General features: G+C 40.1%; 1 protein-coding gene across 1 annotated transcript in view; it reads left to right on the plus strand.

Annotated features, from left to right (window-relative positions):
• Positions 1-18,694, plus strand: part of WDFY3 (WD repeat and FYVE domain containing 3) — a 185,528-nt gene that overhangs the window by 28,467 nt on the left and 138,367 nt on the right. The window contains exons 2-3 of the mRNA XM_009280240.2: positions 3,911-4,005; positions 17,542-17,616. The gene's annotated coding sequence lies outside the window, so the exon portion shown is untranslated. The remainder of the gene's footprint in view (positions 1-3,910; positions 4,006-17,541; positions 17,617-18,694) is intronic.

The following is an 18,694-nucleotide window of genomic DNA, read 5'->3' on the forward strand; positions in this document are numbered from 1 at the left end:
TGGCTTCAGTTGTGCTGGCATCTGCTAAATCACAGGCTGCCTGTATGTACATCAGTGCAGATGTATTCTGGTGGATGAGAAATCATGAAGGTATTTGTTTTGCACAGCAAGTGGAAGCATGGCAACTCTTTGTTATATTTGTTACTTGTCATTTAATTTTTCATGAGGTAATTGCTACTTGTTATGCTTTTGAAATGGTCATGAGAAGACACCTAATATGAAATGGGTAGTTTGGTTCTTCGCCATGCTTCTCTTCCATTATGGGTTTCAGCAGCCTCTGGATAGTGTGGGATCTGCAAATGGGAAAGCCATTAGCCAGAGCGCGAGGTGCCGCATGTCTTCTCATTGTGTGTCTGGAAAGGTGCAGTCTGATTCAGGGTGAACTTCTATTCCTTTCTACACCCTTTCAGAGGACAGAGATGGGTAAGGAAGCCTGTAGGCAACGCAGCCATGGAGTCCCTTATGTGCCTGCGTGCCACCAGGAGGTCCATTGTCCCTGTGGAGGGTCAGGAACCTAGTTCGGATGGAGAGAGGGTGAATGCCCTAAGAAATGTTCTAGGAAGGGTAAATTCGAGACTTGATTGTTAGGAAAACATAGATCCTTTCCTCAGGCACAAAGAGGAAGGGTTTTGTTTTCCCAGAGGTGTTTCTCCTTTACAGCAAAGACTCGATTAAGCGGGAGGTAACCGAGCTATGCTGCCCCCTTGGCACTGACCAGAAAGGGTTCTCCTTTCTCAGAACTTGCAGCAGGGTTTTTGTCTGAGTGTAGTGTAGTTGGAGGACATACACTAGCTGCCGTTTCTGCTTGGGATGCTTCTGAGCCTACACTAGGTTGGGGAATGCGAGGAGACTGGTGTCGCTTGAACTGTCTTGGGTGCTTCCAGAATTTTGCTGTTTGTGACCAGCGGGTTCAAAACTAAGCTATTTTGTTACTTCATTTAGTTACATTTCTTTGGAGGATGTCAGTCTTTTGGGATATTCAAGGTTGAAAACGTCTTCCTTTTTCTCATTGCTATAGTATAAATGGGGTGTGCTGTTGGCTTTGCAGCCACTTTTGGTAACTCAGCTGGTGACCACAGGGAGAATTTAAGCTTGGGCAATACTAAAGATTTGTTGATGTAAGTAAAGTAGGAGTGGTTTATTTTTGGCACCAAGGAAGGCGTTTAGTTCTTGTTAACTATGTTTAAACAGTACCTCCTGCCTCCCTGTGTTAATTGGTTTTGAGTCTGCAAGTCAAAACAACTAATTTTGTGCAGATGCTTTTGATGAAGTATTTCTCAAGCCATTGTGACCCTAACAAACATAAATATGGAAGTAGGATAAAAGTAAGGGAATAAAGACTTAGAGACAAGGCATTCAAGTGTACTGTGGGAATATAGATAAACTAGATGGTTCAGGTCCCAAAAGACCCGGTTGGAGGTATGGTTCCTTGGTGCTCCCACAACGTTCATTCTTTTTACTGCATCCAGTTTCTGTTAGACCAAGCAAATAATGCATATGAAAGAGGGTTGCAAGCTGTCTTCAGGGTTTCACTTCCTAATGGTGTTTTTTACAATTTTAGCTGGAGAAGATGCTGATACTACCCTTTGATTTCTGCTCAAGTAAGCTTGTGGGTTTTGAGTACTTGTTGTGTAATTGGTCACTGAGCTTTGCAAATATAGTAAGTGTTAATTAAGTTTGGCTTAATTGTAGTCTGATCTGATTTGGAGCCCATACCTACCTGAGACTTCCATTGTCTGAATTTAAAAATAAAAATCTATCATTTTGAACCTGAGAGATTGTTGGTGATACAATAAAGTTCTTAATAGAGTGAAATGCAGTTGAAGGTAGCAGAAGCTACAATTCCCTATTTGTGTTGAGGTTTACTGCCAAGCTAGTCCCAGTAACTGTTCCTATGACAAAAGGACCATTTGTTTATCCTCTTAGTTTAAACATTTACTTGCTTCTGTAGAGGTAAAAATGAAAGTGCTCACCCTACTTCTTGCATTTCTGAGTTTCATGGTCCATTTTCTACTGTTTCATGCGCTGTGCACACACGCAGTATTTGATACTGGCTGCTGACTCCTTATTTTTCCCCATGAACAGTTGCATGACGATGAGATGAAAGTGAGGGGAGACGAGATGGGTAGAAGCAGAGGATGAAGGTTTTCCAAGTGCACATCATGTTGAATAAGGCGAGGATACTGTAGGGTGGTTCTCTGGGCTTGATGATTGTGCATGGCAGCATGGGCCTGTGGTATGTCGCCCAAGCCTGGTGTGAACCTGGACTTTCTCACTGGCAAAGAAGTATCTAAGATACCGCATAAATCATGAGCATGGATGCAGCAACACACATGAGGCTGGATTCTAGGATATCTGCTGGTCTGAGTTTATCTAATTTATTTTAGTTACGGTGACCACTGCAGGTGTGTTGCTGGAGCTAATCTCCTGAGAAAATAATTGTGAGCAGATGCTGTGTGGCCTGTGGGTGGGAGAGGTAGGTGAGTTGAAGTAGTGAAGATGCTATTGAGAATGCTAGTGGGGTGAGCAGATGAAGTGCCTGAGAGGATGGATCCCTCTGGAAATCAAACTCATTAGCCCGTCATCCTGTGTACTAGGGGGCGTTGGTATATTTTTCTAGTTTGCTGCTCAGATGCCTTTACCAATTTCCTAGGTTAAAAATAGAAGTATTCTTTCTAAAAGCAGGTTTCACTCAACAAGCAAGGGCCCTTAGTCTTACAATGAAATAAACACAGTTTAAAAACTCCCGGGAGTCTCAAATGGCTTACTTCGTTAGTTGACTTCCTTTCCTTGTCCTAGGAGTAGCGGAGGGTTTTATGGTCATGGAGGATGGAGTTAGAAGAGAACTTAATGCTGAACAAGTTACTGAAGTTTTTAGTGCATACCTCAATGTTGTAACAAAATGTTTTGTTATTAAGCGCTGCAACATCTCTCTGAGCAAGTTTGTTGCATTAGTGCCATCTCTCTCACAAAGCCTTTCTAAGGTACCTGGTACTATGCTGCTTTTTTTGACCTGTGTTGATTCCCCGCCTAAAATCTTCCCTGCTCCTTTTAATGTACAAAATAATAAAACAACAAATGATGTGAATTGTATTATAAAGTTTTCCCAGTTGCTTTAAGTATGCCTGTACTGTGTAGTGCATCGTAGTGTAGGAACACCTGAACTACTAGTGCCGAATGGGGCTGATTGGGAATCAGAGGTAAAATAATGGTCTGCCATCTCATGGCTAATGAACCAAGGTGCAGCATTTCACCAAGGTACCTAGTTCTTTGCCAGGTCCAACAGTGAATAGTGCTGTTTTTGCTTCCTCTGCCACCTGCCTTGGGTTAGCTGGAGAATCTTGTCGTGATGGATTCATGGAGTCACGCTGAAGTGAGCTCAGACTCGGTGCCCCTTGTTGGTGCGTGTGTGTCCACTTGCAAATTCTAAGATAAGCATTTTATAACTCTGAAAAAAGAGGCAGAAAAACTAGGGGAGAGGACAGGGAAAGCTAGGCACATTCAGTAGCTTCACAGTTGATCAGCTGGGTTGGGGTCAATGCAGCTTAATTCTTATTCCCCTGCTGTAATGATGAGAAATCACTTAGTTCCTCGGAGGGATGCTCTTGCTGATCACAGGCTGTCAGTGCATTAATTACTGGGCTTGCACTTTATAGTAACTCTTTTAGCAGTTCATGTGCTCTCAGTGAGTATCATTCAATTGGGAAGATAATGCTTCTTTAAGCTTAATGCTGTGTGACGATTTCTAGTTTGCTACAGCTCCTTTTCCAGGAGCTATTTAAAAGATTTCTTAGGTTTGTGAAAGTCCAGTTGTCATAGGAGTGACTGCTCTTCCATTTCAAAATGGCAAAGCTCTGTGATTTTATTGTCACATTTATATCCTAACCTTTTTCCCTTTTACTTTACCTAGTGAAAGAACAGATTTGGTGTTGAAGAGAAACCTCGGAAAGGAATGGGCCCTGTTCTCTTGAAGCTGTTTGCCCTGATCCCGGGAATGCTGTAGAGGTTAGTGACATGGATGCTTAATAGCTTTTGTAGAAATTGCCTTTTGATTTGTAATTGGCACACTCTTCAATAAATTCTGTATGAAGCAGTTCATTTGCCTGTCACCAAAAGAGAGTTAATTCAGGCGCTGTCAGAACATGGTCAATTTAAAATCGCTCTACCCAAACAAAATTTAGGGTTTTGTTTATCTGTGTAGATGCTGTAGAAATACATAGCTGGGTGGACACAGAAAGTTGCGTGGTGCGATGCATGCTCGGAGTCAAGCTGCGTTAAGCTTGGAGGCTTTCATTGATAGATTTAAAAAAAAAAAAGTTGAGAATGATCATAATGCATGAGATCATAATATATGATTATTTTTTGAGTTTTTCAAGTCTCTCATTTTTACTTTGAGAGAAGAATACTCCTGCTCTTCAGTAGAATGACAGGCTGGGAGAGGTCCATTCTGTATCCATACAAAGGTAATGTTAACTCTACTTTTGCCTCGAGTGACTTGTATTTCGGTTTTATATCCTGGTTTCTTTGGATTATGTACAAGCTGCGTAGACTGCTTGCTGTGAGTGTTTTTCCCAATAGCTATATAGTCCTGCTACAAATATTACGGTCTACAAGAGGCTTCCTCTTGCAAGTAGGATATTCAATCTAGTTTACTTTCACATTTTTTGTAAAGCTAAAGAGGCTTAAGTGGATTTATCACCTGATGGATTTCTTCTTAACTAGTGAAGTCAAAAAAGCTCATATAACTATCAAATTCGGTAATGCTTTGTTTTGCTGATGAAAAATGAATGTAGCAAGTAAAATTTGATGAAGCTGGGGGAGTGGGGGAAGAGGTAGGCATGTTGAAGTGCTCCTAAGCAAAGATGTGAATTTCCATAGGAGCAGTTGAGTTAAAATGTATTGAACTTGTCTGGTTACTGTAAAGGATTTCTAATCTTTGTTAGCTTACTCTAAAAGCATCGATGTGTGTGGTGTGGCTACTGAAGAGTAATGTCCAAGCTTTGCTAGGACACCCTTTAACATATAGACCCTTTTGGAGCAAAAAGAAAAAAGAACCACAGTGGAAAAAATGCTGCAGCACATCACAGACACAGAAAGTGAAGAGGTGACCCAGTGGAAAAAGACCCGCTAGTACAAGGAAATGCTAGTTGGCATCGCTCTTTGAGGCGTGTAGAGCTTAACAACTGTTCTTGTAAGTGGTGCCATTTCTTATGAAGAGCTTTAGTTATTTATATGTTCTCACCATCTTTATCTTATCTGGTATAAAACTGAGAGTTGTAAAATGTTCAAGGGGAGGTATTGCTTCTAATTTAACAAAAACACACAGAAAGACAAAAACCCCAAAATACATCCTTTCATATGAAATCCTGCATTCCGACATCAGTGCTTTCATTCTAGCTCTGTGCTGCTTTTTTAGTCTCCAATGTTTTATTCATTAATGAAAAAAAAAAAAAATCTGTCCACAAGGGGGTCTGATAGAAATATGCCTTTTTACTTTCATAGAAAATACCTTGCTCCCTTCAACCTACTGTGTTTAGATTCTATTTTTTAAAAAATATATTCTACTTTATGGAGAATAAAAAAAGATGAAAGGCTCATCTCCTCTCTCGTTAGTCTCCCTCTTGACTTAGTAAAAGGAGTTAGTTTCAAGCAGACTGTTGAATGCAGACTGTTTTGTGAATCTGTGAAGACTGTCTTATTAGTATCATGATCTGCTGTTCAGATACTTATGTAGGAAATACTTCCTTGGCACTTTACGCATCCTGTTCTTCCAGTTCTGAGGACATGCAAGAACTGGCAGAGCTTATTAGCTTGGGTTCAGCACTGCTGTGGTTATATTCCTTTCAGTCCTGAGCCTGGTATATTTGATTCGGTCGGGCTCTCCGTGGGGCCATGTTGAGTTTCTTTCCAGCTGTGGCATGACTTACCTGCAGCTACATGGATAATAGTAAAAGTTGTGATGCAGTTTATAAACCCATAGAAGATAATGAGATAAGGGAAGACAGCCAACCAACATGAATTTGTCAGGGAGAAAATTATATCAAACTGATTAGTTTGCTTCCTTGACAGATGAATTGGATTACTGCATAAGGGAGGGAAGGGATAGAAGTGATACAACTTGAAGTGTATAAGGTTTTGAAGGATGTTCTTTTGAATGTAATACATGTAGTGATTTTTTTTAAAATGGGATCTTCCTTAAATCACTGTCCTGCAGGAGCAAAATTTATTAAAAATGGTTCAGTGGAGTAGTTAACAGGGATTCAGCATCACCTGGAAAGGCATTTGAAGTAGGCTTCCTTACTAGCTTGCCGTGCCTGGATTTGTCAATAATGGCATCCATGATTTAGATGATGGAGTAGAGTCTACTTACAAAATGTGCAGGTGATGTCAGTTTGGGAGTAGGCAGTATGAGCACCACGAAGGGTTTATATTAAGGTGTTTGACTTGTTCATTGGGGTAAGCTAAGTGTTTGCGTGTGTTCGTTTGACCTGACTCACCCATGTTTAATTGTTATACCACAGTAACTCAGTCAGTGTATATAACTTATTGAGCTTACTGATTTGGATGGTCTCTTCCAACACTCTTTTGTTTGTGGTACCTTTCTATCCTTCAGTAAAATTACAGCACTGAAACCTGGTACTTGAATGGAAGTGGTTGTTACCTTAAAAAATGGTGTATCTGGATTTGAGGTCTTGGGACACCACTGAGTTACACATGTGGAAGGCTAGCAACACTCTTGGGAAGTCCCAGAATTTTTCTCTTGTGCCGAAGGGGAGCAGAAGGTTAGGCACTGTGGAGCAGGCAGCTGCTTTTGCAGGATCAAAGTGGTGATCAGGAGGTGGCACTTTTGCAGTGCCACCTCCCTGCCTTTCCACTGATGGCATAGCAACACATCTAGTTAGGCAGCTAACATCAGGGCTGCCTCCCTCTGTTTGGTCTCCGTAATGCAGCTAAAGCAGCTTGTCTGGACTCTGAAAGCAGGCTGCTCCTGCAGCCCCTCTTCTCTTTTTGCATTTCTGCATGCATAGTCCAAAACATATGCTGCTGTCTGAGCGGCTGTTTGAGGCTCAGGAAGGATGGAGGGGTGGGGAGAAGCAGTGCTTGAGGTGTTCATGATGTGGATTATTGTTTGGCTTGTTGAAGACGTACATGAGGGAAGAATAACTTCTGTATCCTTTTTGCTATGTTGCTGGAGGAGTTACCAGTGCTTCCCTCAGCACCTCAAGCCTTTTCCCTTGCAGGACTTTGCCCTAATGTTTGTTTATTTGTAGTAGTTCCTTTAGTCTGCCACAGAGAGAAAATGTATGAGTAGGGAGGAGTGACTGTATTTTTTAAGAGCTTTAGTAGAATAAGGTATGAAATGTAGAAATAATTGTCGTCTGGGATGATGTTAGAGAAGTATGACATACCGCTTTATTTTAAGCTCCATGTAATAGAAAGGGATGTTTGCGTGCCGTGCTTTTTCATACACAATGCACGTCCCATAGTTGTCACGTTATCATGAAAGATTAATTTTCTGGCTCTCTTAGAGGTAAGCACCAATATTTCACACTGGGTCAATAATTTTTGCTGGCGATAGCTTAACGCCTGAAACTCCCTTTGACATGTTCCCGTTTATTGGTGATGCCATAAAACTCTTACGGATGTGAAACGTAGCGAGGGAGAAAATACTCTTTGTTGAGGTTAATTCTGTGGAGATGCTGCTCTCTGGTTCTGTAATCCCTACTGCTGTTTTCCTGACTTCTTGGAGTATGGCTTTGCTCTTTGATATCCTAGCAAATGTTTTTCTAGCAAAACTACAAACTGAGTTGATAATAGATACACCTTAGCAGCAGAGACCTGGTGCACTAGTGGTGTAATTGGAATAGCAAGAATGCTGTGAATGTTTCGTACCCCATGTCCCAAATAGAGGGTATTGGAAGACCTACTACTGATAAGTGATAGCTTGTGAAAAGCAAGCCTCAGGCAGTCCCTTGGAAAGACTCTAGGTCCCATGAATTGAAACAAACTGGAGCCACAATAAACCTGGTTTTAGAGCTTTCTCTTGTTTGATTATAACTTCAAAAAGCTGCTTGGGAGAAATCTCAAAGGCATGTTCCTGTAGATGCAGGAATAACTGTTCAAAGTGCTGGAAGATGAAACTCTGATGTGCAGCAATTTTTATAAGTGAGGAAATAACAATGGAGAAGTGGGCTGCCATCTGGCTGTATTGCAGTGCTAGTTTGTTAGAAATACTGTTTACTCTTCAGTGTTGCTAAGAGGTCACCTTTTTTTTAAAAAAAAAAAAAAAAAAAAAAAAAAAAAAAAAAAAAAGAGTCACCCCTGTAACACCTGCATGAGAGAAGTGCTAGCAAGAGGCTACTACTCTCTGCTTTGCTCTATGGTTCAGGATGATGAAACTTTTTCCTGTGGTAGAGATGGATATCTTACTACATCTTCTATTTAGTCCTCTAATATGGAAGCCTTGCACAAATACTTCCTCTAACAGGGAATGCACAGCTACTGTGAAAGGCCCTGTACTTTACACCGAAGTGTATCTTTGCTAGTAAGTTGACTTTGTTGCTTCTGTGCAATTTGTCAGAGTTAAACTGGTCACTCTTTTGAATGATGCCATCTGTTGAACTTGGTAGCAAGAGTGTAGTTGGCACTGTGACTGTGGGGTTACTTTCCAGCATACAGGATACACTCGTGTGCCGAAGGCTGTTATTATCTGGATGGGTTATGGGAATATGCATGTCTGTTCATATGCATTTTGTGTGATACGTAACAGTGCTTGAATAAATCCCTTTACTTCAGGTACCCGAATATTGCTACCCCTCTGAGCTCTGTGTGCATTACTCAGCTTTTAGAGCATCCTTTCTTTGTTCAAGTAACAGCTATTAGCAAACAAGTTGATGTAAAAAGCCCAAACACCTTCCTCTTTCTCTCCCTGCTTGTTCCCAGATTGAGCAACCTGGAGTGTGTACTTGAGGGAGCAAATTCTGACAGAGAAGTAAAATGAAATTAAAGAAAGGAATGTATGGTAAAAATGTAAAGGAATATATGGATGTATAAGAGAAGAAGCCTTTGCTGTCGTACTATTGTTGCAATTAAATCCTAGCATTGAGCAGCATTTATTTACCTAATTTTTTAATGTGTTTTTGTTCGGCCACATACTGCTGGCTTTCACTCTGTTTATTGCATCCTGTTTGTCTTAAAAATAAATGAGTAGTAGTAGTCTTCATTCTGTGCACTGCTTACTGTCAAAGCTTAAAAGGGACACAAAACTAGAGAAAAGGGATAGCATTGAAAAAGTCATGTCTTCTCGCTTGTGGACAGCAAGTTCTGTCCCCAAGTTCTTTGCATCCAGAAACGGCCAAGCACTCTGAAGGATGTCCAAGTGAGTCCGTACACTTTCACAGATGCACTGCAGAAGCCAGGACTTGTAGTAAATAACTAGTAAGTAATTTCTGTAGCTGTAAATGACATTGCAATGCATTTGATACAAAATTACTTTTTTTTTTCTTGTTGTTGATGATGTTTTTCCCTCCAGCAAGGAAGGATATTTCGTTAATGTGTGTATTGTGTGTACATATAGATGAATCCAAGGGGAGAATGGGAATAAACTCTGCTTCAGTAGTTGTGCTTTTACTATGTGGATGTTCAGGCTCTTTTCTGGGATAAATACAGTGGTCACTTTTTAACTAAAGTTGTTTGAGCATCCTTCTGTGGCACTGGGAGAATTTTTTTCAGAGAGCTGCAGCTTCAATCCTAATTTGTTTTCTGTACCTTTGGTTATTACTGGAGAAAGGGGCTAGTATAGTGGTGAGACATAATATGTGAGTAACCATAGTTATCGATACTGGATTCCTGAGGAAATCCAGCCCCTTCTGAATAGTTGTTGTTGTTGTTATTAAAACAAAACACCTGGTAGTGTTGATCTGAACCAGCTGTTCTATATTGTATGGTGCTGTGCATGAAAGTAGCATTGCGAGCTAGAATAGTAAACGCTGTTCCAAAAAGAAAAAAAAAGGGCAGAAAATTTAAAGTTAGGAAAACCTACCTTGCGTCTGATCTAGATTCTGGTAAGAAGTGTCTCTTGTACTCCTTTTATTTTTCCAGAATAATTAGTTCTATTGTAACTGAAATGTAAACAAATTTACTTTTATATGAGATAAGAAAAGCGGGAAAAATGTCATCTTACAAATTCATTTGTAAGCTGTGATACATCGTTCTCATTTGCAGTGACTGAGTTGCAGACCAGATGTCTTTTTACTCGAGCATACAGTTTTTCTGTCTCGTTCTGCTGCTTGTGTGATTTTGATTTATTTTTGTAAAGCAGCTGTATCAGTTACTGTGGCCTGGGCGTTGTAAGGCAGAAGGAGGAATCCCTTCCCTTCAGCTTCACAGTTCCTCGCATCCCTGTGCTCGCCAGGAGGGACCAGCTGCGCTCCACAATCAAACCAGCCTGGGTGCTGGTACAGCCGGCGCTGGGGGATGGCGGCGCAAAGCTCGGGAGGTCCGCCTGACTGCCAGAAGGATGTTTACTAACGATGGGCTGGCAGTGGCTTGTAGGCAGAGGAACTTGCTGTCTCCTATTAGTAATATCTTACAAGGAGAGGATTTGAAAACTAAGATGCTTGCACTGAACTTCAAGAATTCGAGGTAGGATGATATCTAAATGAATAAAAACTACTCCTATTTCTTTGCATGATAATCCCCCCCCCCCAACATTTAATTACACGACTAGCTTCTGTGAAGTTGTACTTCTTGTTGTCAGACTCTTCTGGAGTTGTACTTGCTGTTATAAAGAGAAACTGAACCAAATGACCAGCTGAGATTTAGTCAAAATATAGTGATATTTTGATTAATGTAAGTAATGTACCTGTGCATAACTTCCTGTGTTTAGGATGTTGGCTGTACAGAAATAAGTGAAAAATAGGTAGATTGCATTTGTCATTCCACCTAAGGAAGAAAACAATTGATTTTAGTTTGTCATGTATGTAGTTTTCAAAATACAGCTAATACGAGCCTGTTCTCAAGTGTGGTAGTTCTGCTGTGAAGCAAGCTTGTTATCGACTTATATTAGACAACGTTCTTGGAAATGTAACAAAGTTGGAGAAGGAACCCATCATATTAAAATAGTAATTTGCCTCTCTCTGAGTGCTATAGGCTTCATTTTTTCTCTTTGAATAAGAAAAGCTCACTTTTTGGGGATTTCTAGCTGTCCTATTTAATCTTGCAGTATACTGCATAAACTTCTGTTGAGAAAGCATTTATTCACTGCAAAATATAACCTTCATTTTGGCATTATTGCCAAGCAGGAGTAGAACATGGGTAATGGAGAGGAAAACAAAAATAGTTTTGAAAGTAGTTATGGTAAATAATACAGACATCAACCCCATTACTGGTAATAAAAAGTAAGCTAAATAAGCATGGATTTTTGAAAATGTTACAGCTTTGTGCCTGTATGAGACACACCAACTTTAATGTCCAAGAATATCTACACCCACTCCGATCATCTAATAAGTGTACTAGTGAATACCAGAAAAAATTTTCAGCAGTGCTAAATACTTGATTGAAGAACTGGGGAGAACTGGAAGAATGCATTCACTTGAGCAATTAATACTGCTTTAAAAGTCTGCAGTTTTAGTCTGCTTTGTAGGTTTGTGTTTGTGGTTTTTGGGTTTGGGGTTTGTTTGGTGTGGGGTGTTTTGGTTTTTTCTTTTTTTTTTTCTGTTTAATCCTTCATCTGACACATTCACTGCTGGGGGATGGAAATCTTGGGGCTCTGGTGGGGTACTTCTAAATCAGAAGAGCTGTATCCTGCCTTGGTTCTGTCCAAGTCTTCCTCTGCAAGCCTGGTAGCCCTCTTGACAGACTCTACCTGGTCATCTCGGAGCAGCAGTGTCTCTTGCGTGTTAATGGGGAGCTAGAGCTCTTTTCTGTAAGGAAAGATTCACAATCAGCTGTTTTGTCTTTACTCTTCACTCTGTGCGAGACTCCTGAGAAGTGTCTCCATGTGCAATGTGGGGAGGCTGTTTCCAAAGCCAGTCTGGGAGCCCAAGGTCCTCAGGGCACAATGTGGTGTTTGAAGGCTGAAGATGAGACTGAGAAGGGTCGAATTGCTTTTATATGCAATTTGTGAGTATCATCCCCAGAGGATCTTCTGCCACCCAATAGAGGGGGGCGGGGGAGGAGGAGGAGCAAAAGAGAGAGAAGGTGAGGAGAAAAGACAGTGCTTTTCCCCCATCATTAGAATACTTGTGTAGTTACATGAAACATAGGAATCTTTACTGTTTTTCCCAGTGGCAGTGCATCGGCTGGAGCAACGAAGCTGGTGAAGGGTCTAGAGAACAGGTCCTATGAGGAGCGGCTGAGGGAACTGGGGTTGTTTAGTCTGGAGAAAAGGAGGCTGAGGGGAGACCTCGTCGCTCTCTACAACTACCTGAAAGGAGGTTGTAGCGAGATGGGTGTCGGTCTCTTCTCCCAAGTAACAAACGATAGGACAAGAGGCAATGTCTTCAAGTTGTGCCAGGGGAGGTTTAGACTGGATATTAGGAAAAATTTCTTCCCCGAAAGGGTTGTCAAGCATTGGAACAGGCTGCCCAGGGAAGTGGTTGAGTCACCATCCCTGGAGGGATTTAGAAGACATGTAGACATGGCGCCTGGGGACATGGTTTGGTGGTGGACTTGGCAGTGTTAGGTTTATGGTTGGACTTGATGATCTTAAACGTCTTTTTCAACCTACATGATATGATTCTATGCTGTATGGTATGCAGCACTTGGTTCCAGTGGAGATCAGTAGATGTCTTTGGACCATCCTAGTTTCAATGTAGGGGAACCCCATCTAAGAAAAGTCAGTTCAAGAGTAGTCTATTAAATGCCATTGTCCACGGTGCCCAGCTTCCCCATGGTGTTTACAGAGGGGCCTTTGCCTGGGGATGTGTACAGGGTGGTGAAATTCAGCAGCTTCCTGTTGGGTGCAAACACACAGTGGAATAATACAGTAGTTGGAAGAGATCCGTTATTGTCTAAAAGGCAGTAGTGATGTGCATGCAAGTATTTCTACTGCTTTTCCATACATCTCTGGTCTGAATTGATAACTATAAAGTCTTGGGCTGTTTTGTTTTGTTTTGCACTTAGGAATACTAAGAACATGCAACTTAAAAGAGGTTGTGATCATTCACCCTTATTTACTTCCTATTGCCTCAGAAGTAAACAAGCATTTGTGCCCAGGGTTTAATGCTGATTTTAATGCCGATACACTGCTGTTTCTGTTCCACTCTTTCTGACTAGATGGTAGCAGAGAAAGGAATTTTATTACATCAGCCAAGCATGTACTGGTAGGATCATTTTGCTGTTTTTCTTATCCACCTTGTTAGAAACAAGGGCAGCTCTATGGAGACAAATTTTACAGGTAACGGGCTTCTACTTACTGCTCTTTCATATGTAAATTTCCTAAAGGCAGACGAAATGTTCTTCTTTTGGGTATATAAATGGCTGTTTTACATGGCTGGAGGAAGTTCATGCTTTAGATTGCTGTTGGGAAGAAAAAACACTACCACCACAACAAATGGGGACCCACTTTGCGTAATACCACACTCCTTTTAAAGAAAATCTGGTGGCTTTTTTAGCTAAATATCAGAACTGTGCTTAGACGCACTATTGTCATTACTGAACGTGCTGTTTGGGACTGCCGTGTTTAGTGCATGGCCTTACAGCTTAGATGCAACAGCCTGTCCCCTGTTCCAAGTTCACAGGTTTCCTTCCCCATCTCCTCCCCCCCCAGTTACTCAGAAAGGCAAACAGACCAAAGTACTCTTCCCCCTTCCTAATAACGGCTCATTGTTTCATTGTTGATTCTAGTAGAATAACTTTTCTAGGAAGGCTTTTTTACTTCGCTTGTTTACTGCTAATGCAAGAACCACCCTCTGGAACTGTGTGTTTTTTCCTATGCCTTTGTTGATATCTGCATGCCAACCAAGCACATGCTTATCTCTTCAGATCCCAGATTATTTTGCTTTTTTGTTTGTTTGTTATTTTGTGTCTCCCCCACCACCACCTTTTTTTTTTTTTTTTCTTTTTTTCTCCATGGGCTTCTTAGCAGCATTTCCTCTCTTGAATGGCATGGTTTAGTCATTGCCATGCAGTTCAGGTTGGCAAAGTAAAATATCAGTTCTGCTCTATTCCCAACGGCCTGTAACTGGCATTCTGTTTGTCCAATTAATGCAAATCGGTTTATTCAGACCTTTTGAAAACATAAAAAAACCAAGAAAGACAGCATTCAAAGATGCTCAAGATATTTTACTATGAAACATAGCAAGAACTCGTTAATTAGAATTTGCTCTCCAAAAATATTGAGGAAGCAAATAGCCTGTTCTGTTTTGGTTTGTTGGTTTTTTTTAACCAGTTGTTCCCTATCTTTATAGTATTCAGCAAACTTTTTCTGATGCTGCATAGATTAGTTGTTTATAAGCTTTCGGTGTAATGTTCTGATTCTGAATAATCTATCGATTCCTCAATTTCAGATGATTTTGCTGAGGTGCAAATGTTTCTGAGATGTTTCAATTCTTCCAGTGTATGTTCAAAACCAGAACCATGTTTCAGTAGTTGCTTTCCTCCAACATGTTTTTCAGCTGTAGGTGTTAATAGCAATACTGAGGTTTGTAGGATAATTGAGTTTGCTTTTCTGTTGTCTTGCCAGCTAGCAGGTGTGAATGGGGATCATTCATACCTGCAAGAGTGTCCAGTTACGAAGTTCCAGATTAACACTAATCTGGTAAATTTTAGTTTCCAAAAGTAATCTGCTGTGTTTAGAATGTATGCAAACTGAGAACGTTGAAAACCAGAACTTTTATTCTCTCAGTCTGAAATTTGTTCACTTACTAGGCACAATTTTCCTATAAATGAGTGTTCCAAAAATACGTGTCAGTGGAGAAATTTCTCTTATTTTTGTTGTTATATTTTTGTGTCTGTGCTCCAGCCAATTTGGACTTTCCTTCTGCCTGTTGGGATTTTCGCGTTCCACACATTTTTGTCTCCTCAGTTACCACATTTCTCTGGTAAATAGTGTCCTTTGCGCTCCTTGAAGGAGAGGAGGAATTGTACGCCCAGAACTAGTTCAGACTTTGTTACAGTCAGGGCTGGATTGCCAGCTTGAGACTATATTGGAACAGGTCAAAGGAGTGGAAAAAATGCCATAGTGGTATGATTGCACAAGCATGAGCAAATAGTTTCTTGGAGCCTGAATGTCTATGAACGAACCACCTGAACGTGCTAACACAGGTCTCTCCTTTCTAACATAATACCTATATGGCCACTACTTTGATCTTTACTGTAACCGATGATTAGAGTTAATGAAACATGGTAGGATTTTTTTTTTTCCTCTGGAGCGACCATTCCTCATCTCCTAAAGCGGAAAGGCTTCTTTTGCACATGAAGAGTTTTATTTGGTCCTCAGCCCTACAATGGCAATATATTTTTGCCTTGCACAAATGATTTAAAACCTTCTTCTGGCATAAATATTACCTTTTTTTCCCCCAACCTAAGGAGATGCCATGGAGCAAACAGTTTGAGGTGTGGAATTTCAGACTTCCTTCATGGCTGGCAAATCCAAACTGGTTTTTGGAGATCAGAACTGTGTTTATATGCAGATGAGGTGATTAAAGACTTTGCATAGAAATTAACAGATGAAGCTGTGTAGAGCCCAGTAGTTAAATGTGGATTTTGGGTAGCCTTAGGGATGGTCTGTATTTCTTGGTCTTGTTTTGTGAAGAGATGAAGGACCATCTATACTGTGATAGGTGCCTCAAAGATGAGGTTTTCTGCACCTCTTAGCTGGATGTTGATGCAATATTTGTCACATGCTATTTGGCTTCTGAAATGTGACAATTACTTGTGAAATTTCCCTGACCTTTTTCAAAAGCCACTTTTAAACAAGTGGTGGATGTGTATATTCAGGTGCTTACAAAAGCAGAATTACCTTTTGGTTCTCTGGATAGTGTGTGGTAGTTCAAGATGAAATCAGAATTTGTCTTTCATTTTAGTTGAAAAAGATGTAAAATAAAAAATGCAAAGGCAGAAACCTTAAATGAATGTGTGTGGTCAGTCTAAATAGCCTATATTTGAGCTTACTGGCAGTTTGCTTTGTGGGCATTTGCAATTCTTTAGCTTGATTATCAGTTTATTACTGAGCTGAAAAATGGGAGTCCTTAAATCTTGTTAAAGGCTTGCTTAAAGAAAAACAGTATTGAGAATTGTGTTTGTGCTGGTGACAGATTCTAATGTGTGCTAAATAAAGATGTAGGAAGCAATTTTTTCAGCATCCAGCCAAAAATCACGTTCTAGATACTGTGTGGACAGTTTTGCTCCTGCTGGGAAAGGAGGCACACGTGCTTGCTTCCTCGTGTGCTGTCTCTTCTTTGCTCTCTGTAAAACTGACTTATAGCTCCTTCCTGTTTGATAAAGCTCAGAGTTTTGAGCACCAGCCCTAAATATCTATGAACGATGATTTTAATCACATCCTTTACCTCCACATGTGCATTGGTAGTCCTTCATGCTAGGTAACTGTTGTTCTGTACTATTGCACTAAAAAATAAAGTTGAAGTAGGCTCTTCAGTCACAAGGGGAATAATGGATGGTGGGTCTGCACTTGATCTTAAAGTTGTCTGTGCTTTTCGTGTATGGAAATAGAAGCGAAGAAAATTGATGCAACTTGAACTGTGGTTTGGAGAAGTACTACATATTGTTTTCAGCTGTGGTTGGATTTAATACTTTGTTTTATGGGCTTGATGTTCTAGAGCTGGCTAAGAAATGTTTGTAGCTTGGAAATATTTTAATAAAGTACTGGAAGTAATTTTGGGAAATAAGATTTTGTGGTTATTAATTAAAGAATTAGAAAATGCAATGATAGGATTATTTTCTAGACATAAGATATACACTAGTAAATCAGGAAAAAATAGGCTATATGCAGAAGTAAAAAGCACTTTATTTTCTTATTTGAACAAAATGAAGTGCAAAAACTTGATATAACTGAAGTTCATTTTCATTTAAGTTAATACTAAGTAAGAAATACATGCATTATTATTCTTTAGCAAGACAGCTTTCCTCCATCCCTGCAGCATAGGACAAAAGTATCACTGTTACTTAATTGTGGTCCTTCTTTTTCACTGAATATAAAACACTAACCTTCTAGAGGGTACAAACCACAGGAAATCTACTCTATCAGCACTTGCTATTATGTGTCATTATCATGAATAATTTGTGGGAAATGGACCTAGAAAGAAGACTTATAGTCCGTGTTTTATATATGTATCTTTCTCACTAACCAGTTACTTAAGTTCTTCATATTTGTTGAAGAATTTTTTTGTTTGCAGCAACGTCAAGGCATTAAGGTCAGACTGAGCTTAAGAATAGCATTTCTAATGTTGCAGGTAACAAAGGATTTGTATTTTTAAATACTCATCTGATTTGAGTTCAGAGAACAGGGAAAAACATGTCCTGAATTAGAATGGCAAGCTACTTTTTTTTTTTTTCCTTCTTTCTTTTTCTTTTTTTTAGAGATGTTAAAGCAAAAAATTACTGCATTGAATTCTCCGGTTTGGACACTACCTGTGAACTGAAAGAGACACCTCTGTAAGCATCTCTTCAACCTGTAGAAACACGGTATTTCATTAGGTTGGCCTCTGCACTTATATTCATCTAAAAAAGGGAAGGTTAAGCTTTCAGGTGAGAACATAAGGTTCCTTGAGATAAGTTTTAAAGTATTTCAGTGCAAAGGAAAAAAAAAACCAAACCATAAAAGCCACTACCCTGAAATAATAGCGTGACCTTGCAAATCCTTTCCTGCACACCTTCCTTAATTAATAATACTTTGCAATACGAAAATTGGAGAGGGATTTGATGGTGTTTTCCTGTTGGGAGGATTTCTCAATGAAATAGTTCCTGTTTTAACCAGATGACTAGCTGTTTAAAAAGAGGAAAACTTAGTACAGGAATAGGCACTTTTATTACTGAGTTGGCACGCTGGCTTTGCTCCGGGCCCTGTCTTACAGGGACCAGGCAATATTCCCCAAATGAGCGCGTGTTAGTTTGGTCCATCAGGGAGAGCTGATGGCTTCCTTTTCAGCAACACAGCTTCCTTTTGCATGGTTTTCTTTGTGTGTAAGTAGCTGATTTTTGTTTGGTGATGGGGCAATGAGAGGAAGTAGTTGTGTTCCTCACTTCCCCTCCTGCTGATGTTTTTGCCTACAAAGAGAATTTATTATTCCTGTTCAGTTCTAAAGACAAATGGATGTGTATCTAGCCTATAACAGCTCTTTATTGTTTCTTTTGAAGGCCAGAAACCGTCCTTTTTAATAGTGCATATTGATGATCATCTTTGGAATGTTAGTATTAACTAACTAATTACCTAACGTGGGTAGGGAATCTTAAAATCAGGAACGAAATAACAGATGTAGTGTGGAGGGAAATAACGGGTGTGGAATTTACTCATCATAATGGACTTCTGTGATTCACTGTAGCAACAAGACTTATCTTAAGTTTCATTTTCCTGAGATAGTTGGAGTGGAGGTGTGTGCTGGTGTCCCATTATAATCTGCAAGGAAAGAAATTGATTCCTGTTTCACTGCTAAGCTGCTGATGTAATACCAATATAGTGCCTGGAGAAACACTTGTGACTGTAATTACAAAGCAGATAATTACCTAGCTGCTT

Source organism: Aptenodytes forsteri, unplaced genomic scaffold (assembly GCF_000699145.1).
Source record: "Aptenodytes forsteri isolate BGI_AS27 unplaced genomic scaffold, ASM69914v1 Scaffold227, whole genome shotgun sequence".
NCBI lineage: Eukaryota > Metazoa > Chordata > Aves > Sphenisciformes > Spheniscidae > Aptenodytes > Aptenodytes forsteri.